Source organism: Neoarius graeffei, chromosome 8 (genome assembly GCF_027579695.1).
Source record: "Neoarius graeffei isolate fNeoGra1 chromosome 8, fNeoGra1.pri, whole genome shotgun sequence".
Lineage (NCBI taxonomy): Eukaryota > Metazoa > Chordata > Actinopteri > Siluriformes > Ariidae > Neoarius > Neoarius graeffei.
Window position 1 is genome coordinate 8,637,545 of NC_083576.1, and position 7,146 is coordinate 8,644,690.

General features: G+C 37.6%; 1 long non-coding RNA gene across 2 annotated transcripts; it reads right to left on the reverse strand.

Moving 5' to 3' along the window:
• Window positions 1-2,545: 2,545 nt before the first annotated feature.
• On the reverse strand, window positions 2,546-3,769 carry LOC132890024 (uncharacterized). Of its 2 annotated transcripts, XR_009655134.1 has the most exons (4): window positions 3,663-3,769; window positions 3,477-3,565; window positions 3,357-3,394; window positions 2,546-3,015 (listed from the first exon to the last, which is right to left on the reverse strand). It is a non-coding gene; the product is annotated as an uncharacterized LOC132890024 (long non-coding RNA). The 2 variants fall into 2 exon arrangements; XR_009655133.1 differs by having other exon boundaries at window positions 3,357-3,565.
• Between the last annotated feature and the right edge of the window lie 3,377 nt (window positions 3,770-7,146).

A 7,146-nucleotide genomic window follows, 5' to 3' on the forward strand; every position in this document is an offset into this window, starting at 1 on the left:
TGGGCATGCTCCATCAGGAGGAGACCTCAGGGCAGACCCAGGACACGCTGGAGAGATTACATTTCTCAGCTGGCCTGGGAATGCCTCGGTATTCCCCCCGGAAGAGCTGGTGGAGGTGGCTGGGGAGAGGGAAGTCTGGACTGCTCTGCTTAGGCTGCTACCCCTGCGACCTGGACCCGGATAAGCTGCAGAAGATGGATGGATGGAAGGATGGATGGATGGATTCTACAACAAATGATTATGAATCACTTTCAGGAAGGATCCATCTTGCTTGTTTGATGCTTCACTTCACTTTTCTTCATGTAAAATGTGTTTGAAGAGGTTTTACTCAACACTCAGTGATAAAGAAAAACTACGTTGGTATTTCTGGGCACCACATTCACAGCACCTGATATTCAGTGTAATTTCACTCGAACCCGGAAACATAAGCAGCACAGAGGTGCATGAATAAACAAGCCCCGCCCCCAGGGAATGGACTCAGTCACAGTCCTTGACTTCAATTTAAGGCAAACACACATCATTTTTATAAACGCGCCAGTAATAGAACATAACTTTTATTTAAACTCAGAAATTTTCCGATAATGTTGAAGATTTGTGTTACGTTTTCAATTAAATTGTGAATACATTTATTTTGTCCTGAGCAAAACTCAGAGTCAGACAGATAACACCATAAAATCCACACTGCCGGCCACTGGGATCGAACCCAGAACATTCTTGCTGTGACGTGACAGTGCCAACCACTACACCATCGTGCATTTTTTTATTTATTTATTTATTTATTTATTTCCAGACTTGTGTGCCTTCTGCAAAATACAGAATTAAAAAAGAAAACAGACAACAAAAACTTCTGTACAAATCACAACAGGAGTGTATCACATTTAATAAATGTGGGAAGTGATGAAAGTCATATACAGATTTGCATTTTTTTATCCAAGTGATTTGGTAATAAACATTTTGAAGGAATAAAAACAATAATAAAAATAAGAAGGAGCAGTAGGAGCCCTCTGAAAATCCATGAGCTTGAGTTTGACCTTTCAGGGTCATTCAAGGTCAAAGATCATGGTGCCAAATGAATAGCCATATGGGAGTTCCTATATGTTCATAATAGTAAACATCTGTATAACAGCAACTGTCTTGGAGTTATAATGGAAAATGTTATTTTGAACAAAAGGTTGACCTTTCCAGTGACCTTGACCTTCACCTTGACCTGATGAACCCCAAAATTTAATCAGGTAATCTACGGATCATAGCCCACCTACTCTGAAAATTTGAAGTCAGTCAATGCAACCGTCTGGACACTAGATAGCTAACAGACAAACACACAAACAAACCGCACTGATTACAATACCTCACTCCACCTACTCCGTCGTGGGCGGGGTAACAATGCTTGGTCACTCATTGGTTCCTGATTATCCAATCACAATGAAGTTATGACCTGTAACTTGCTCTCAGAAAGTTTCAGCCATCACACAAGACAAGCATGGCTCACTATGTGGACAGGAGGAGGAGCCAAGCACCTTTCTCACCTTTCAATATTAATTTATGTCTATGGTAGTGTAATATATTTGCCCTAAATATAATCTTAATCTTATCAAGTGATTGTATTTAAAGTTAACTTGAATATATTTCAAAGCTCTAAAGCACAGGATTTAAGTTTAATGTCCATCACAATGGACTTCAGGTGCTGAAAGACAACAGCAGGAGCTTGATGATTTAGTGTTCGTATACCAGGCTGTGAATTTCTGGAAGCTTTTCAGAGCTAAAATGTAGTTTGACAATATATTAATCATCATCAAAGTATTTTTTTTTTATAGTGATGCACTTTTAGAGTATAAAATCACAGACTTTCTTGAACTTCTGATAAATGGAGAACTGTCTGATCTTGACTGCTTGGATTCAGGAAATGAGGCAGATGAGGCCAGGAGTAAGGGAGTAAAGTGAGTAAAAGATGATGTTTTATTGGTTTCAGAGGGACAATGACAATGGAGAGGTTTCACTGTCATTGAATGGCAAAAGAATTTGAGGTAGCAGCTGAGGTTGAGGTAGAAGACAGTGTAGGGACAGAGGAGCATGAGGATCTAACAGTTACCAGGAAGGAAGAGATTGGTGACGAATGCAACATTCAGCTGTGCTTTGTACAAAACCGAAATTGTTTCAATGCATAAATAATATAATATAATATAATATAATATAATATAATATAATATAATATAATATAATATAATATAATAATGTAAAATATTATTTAAATAATTATAAATAATTATAAATGAAAATAATATTAAATGTTCCTTAAATAATATGCCAATTTGTTCTGAAGGTTTCTTGATATTTTATGTTCATTTAGTCCTGGTGTCCATTGTAATGGACAAGAAAAAAAAGAATAAAAATATGAGTTGGCAAAAAATAAATATTCGGACTTCATTTCTACATTGAAGAAAAGTAAAAATCAGCTGTGGAAACATTTTCTTGCTCAGTAGAAAAAAATAAAGTCTGAAGGGGATAAAGAACGTTTAGCAACAGTGAAAAAAAATATCATGATTACGGGCAAATTTATTTAATATGTATAATTATGCAATTATTGTGAACAAATTTAAATATTATCAGCTTTTGTTGTTGCTGATGTTGTTTTTTCTTTTCTTTTTGTACTTTCACCAAATACAGTCATTTTGCTTCTAGAAATCCGTTCATCAGTCAGCAGATCAATTATCTGTCCAGCTGAAACGAGCAAAAATATTTAACAATAGTTTAATAATCTTTGAGTGATTAAAAGCTTGTCATGAAAAATATGAAATAAATTAATACACAGTCGAGATATTTAACCTTCTAAAACATTTTCACTGCTTCTGCCGTGTGTTTCCCCATTTATTATGAATCATTTATGTTACAGCGTGCAGTTTTCTTCACATCAGCGTACACACACTCATCTGATGAACCAGATTTCTTTGTTTCAGCTTTGGGTTTCCTCTTAGAGAAATGCACAGCTGCATAATTCAGTGTTTCAGCTTCAGATTCCTTTAAAAATATTAAGAATAAAGCAAAAACAAAATAAGAATTTCAGCTCACAGTAAAAACCAGACAATCTGTGGAACTGCACGATACACACTCACTACACAGTTAATGTTCATCAACATTAAACATAAAAGCTGGGGATTGTTGTGAAATCTGATCAAACTGACTGTATAAATGACATCGAGAACATTATCAGGAAAAATATCTGAATGGAGCAACATTTCACATGTAGACTAATGAGTAAATAAAGGAGACATCGTGATATCTACATTAAAAAACAACATGATTAAAATGTAGAGTATATAATAGAATAAAATCCAGTGCTATTTTTATTGCACACGTACCTGATTCATTCCTGGAGAATTTTCTACAGAAGCGTTTACTATTAATACAGAAACACACATTAGTGTCTTTGATAGGAATAAAAGTCACTGGAATTTTTATCTGATCACAGAAACACTTACTTTTATCCCATTTTCTTCTCCTCAGTATGAAATAAATGAGACAGAAAATCAGAAGTGCACACAAACCAAAGCCGTTCCCAAACCGAGCACTGAGGAGTGGAGAGATCTGGTCACTTCTGAAAATGTTATTTCACTATATTATGAATTAAGGATGATTAATTAATAGTGAATTATCAGGCATCTGACCTGTTTTCTCTTGTGTGTTCATGTTAGTGCTGTTTCCATGCAGTGTTGGTTCACAGCCCACTGAATTATCACCCAGAGCTGGTTTAGATGTTTCTGATTCAATAGTAACATGTTCACCTGGAAACATTTATCATCATTCACTGACTAAAAGTCTGTAACTCAGTGTAGTTGAAGAAGAAAACACAGTGAACATTTCACTACTTCAGGATTATTTGTCTTCTAAACATGTTAATGATAATAAGGAAAAATATCACGACATTAAACCAGGAGTTTAAGAAAGTTTAGTGGAAATCCTACCTTTAATGTTTAAGTAAGTTCCATCTGCAAACACAAGGTTGGGTCTCGTCAGTGCACAGTAGTACATGGCTTCATCAGACTGAAAAGTGTTTACAAATTTAATATTGAAGCAGTTTGAAGATCTTTCTATTTGGAAACGTGACTTTTGGGATTCATTGTAAAATGTTTCTCCCCCACTTTTATACACCGTGACTATAATCTGAGGTTTTTGTCTGTTCAGTTGCTTAAACCAGGCGATTATCCCATATACATTTTCAGAAATACAACACTGCAGAGTCGCCGAGTCTCCGATATCCACACTGAGCTCTTTATCAGGCTGATAAACTCCTGACTCTGTGAGGGATTGTGCAGCAACCCAGCGTCTACCAGGTTGGAGTGGATCTAGAAAAAAAAACACATTAATTAAGTAATGAATACATTTCTTAAACCAATCTATATAAACTGTTATTAAAAATCACATCAGGAGATGCTTCAACATAAACGGCTTCACAAAGTGTTTGAGAGTAATCAGCTCAATCGACTTTATTTTTTTTAAATCTATGAAACTAGATGTGAATAATTGACTCATATTACTTACACATGGTGCTGAAGATCAAAATTAAAATCCACAAACAAGTCATTTTTCATTTCTTCGTACTTCTACAGTGTTTGTATCTCATTTATGAGCAGAATATGAATGCACTTGAAGCAGGGTTTGGATTTATATTTATACTCCAGGCGCTCTGTGCTGAACACGCCCCAGAATATGACGTGATTGGGTGTAATAAAAAAAAAGACATGATCAGAGAGCACATGATATTCTGATCTGCCTCCATCGACCCCACATTGTTCCATATTTGTGTTTTGGTGTTGCACAGTGAGGTCTTGACAAAGATGTTCTGACAGAATGGAAAATGTGGTTTACTCGTACACTCTCGTGCACCTACACCAATGCCTTATTGTTCATTTTAGTCACCTTCTTAATTTAATGTGTGAACAAAATTCGAAATCAGTAAATGTAAATGCTGTTAAAGTGAATGAACTCGTGACAGATTTGACCCGATACACACTATAGTGACCATCCTGAAACATGGGAGTGTCAGTGTTGTGTTCTACTGAGATATGAAGCACAAATGTAACCTCAAGGTCTGATCAACAACACTGACCACCTGCTTATTTATTTATTCATTCAATCTGTTCAGGTGCACAAAATACTGACATTGTATTGTGTTGTGTTGGGAGTGGCACGGTGGTGTAGTGGTTAGCACTGTCGCCTCACAGCAAGAAGTTTCTGGGCTCGAGCCCATTTGCCAACGGAGGCCTTTCTGTGTGGAGTTTGCATGTTCTCCCCGTGTCCGCGTGGGTTTCCTCCGGGTGCTCCGGTTTCCCCCACAGTCCAAAGACATGCAGGTTAGGTTAACTGGTGACTCTAAATTGAGCGTAGGTGTGAATGTGAGCATGAATGGTTGTCTGTGTCTATGTGTCAGCCCTGTGATGACCTGGCGACTTATCCAGGGTGTACCCCGCCTTTCACCCATAGTCAGCTGGGATAGGCTCCAGCTCGCCCACAGTCCTGTATAGGATAAGCGGCTACAGATAATGGATGGATGGAGATAATTTTATTTCCTTCTGAGGTAAAGACTTCGGTCAGTAATAAATGTGTAATGCATGCAATTTTCTGTTGACTGTAAAAGGTGTTCTATGGCCATAATAATGTCACTGAACTTCAACAAGAGAGGGCAAAAGTACTCGACACAACAAACAAACGAACAAAAAAAAAACTCTTTGGACATTCACTGTAAAAGATATGAACCTATATCAAAAAATATACTTCTATCTATCTCATATTTATCCATCATTTCAGTTTGTGAGTTGTGTGAAATTTTATTATTATTAGAAGACAAGAAGAAGCCTTTATTTATCGCACGTACACTCAAGCACAGACTTAAGCACAGTGAAATTCCTCCTCTACATTTAACCCATCTGAAGCAGTGAACACACACACACACACACACACACACACACACAAGTGAGCAGTGAGCACACACACACACTCAGAGCAGTGAGCAGCGATGCTACAGCGCCCGGGGAACAGTTGGGGGTTCGGTGCTTTGCTCAAGGGCACTTCAGCCCAACCTCAGGCCCTGGCTGCCCCATGTTAACCTCACCACATGTCTTTGGACTGTGGGAGAAACCGGAGCACTCGGAGGAAACCCACACAGACACAGGGAGAACATGCAAACTCCACACAGAAAGGACCCCATCGGCCACTGGGCTTGAACCCAGAACCTTCTTGCTGTGAGGTGACAGCGCTAAACACTACAGCACCGTGCATTTATTTACTTATTTATTTATTTCCAGACTTGTGTGCCTTCTGCAAAATACAGACGTAAAAACCAGGCAACAAAAAAATCTGTACAAAACACAACATGAGTGTATCACATTTATTACATGTGTGAAGTGATTAAAGTCATGTACAGATTTGTGGTTTTTATGTAACTGATTGTTAATAATCACTTTGAGAGAAGAAGAAGAAGAAGAAGAAGAAGAAGAAGAAGAAGAAGCAGTTGTATAATATATTACAGTTTCATATACATCACTTCAGAGTACACCAACTTGTCTGAGAAACAAACTCCACTTCCCTTCTTGGGAAACTGTAAAGCTGCGTAAGTCCAGGAGTCGACATGAGAGTCCTGGGAAAGATAAATAAATCAATAAATAAATAGTCCAGAGTAACAGATGGGATACAGCGTGTCAGTGGTTTGTATAATGTGAGTGAATCTTAAATCTAAACCATTATAATTAGCACTGAATGAATGTAGCAGCATATAAAGAGGATGAATGAGTCAGGAAATGTGATTGGAGGTGAGATTTCTCCAGAACTAAAGGACACATCGACATTTAACCAGAATTACAAAAGAGTATATAAATACTATATCACCTGTAATCTACAGACTCACCTCCCTCGTTCCTGCTGAACCTTCTGTTGAAGCCTTCACTATTAATATGGAACAGACGCCGATTAGTGACAGAAGTGAACTGAAGTCATCATTATCTGATCACAGAATCACTTACTTTTATCCCATTTTCTTCTCCTCAGTATGAAATAAATGAGACAGAAAATCAGAAGTGCACACAAACCCAAAGCCGTTCCCAAACCGAGCACTGAGGAGTGGAGAGATCTGGTCACTTCTGAGAATGTTATTTC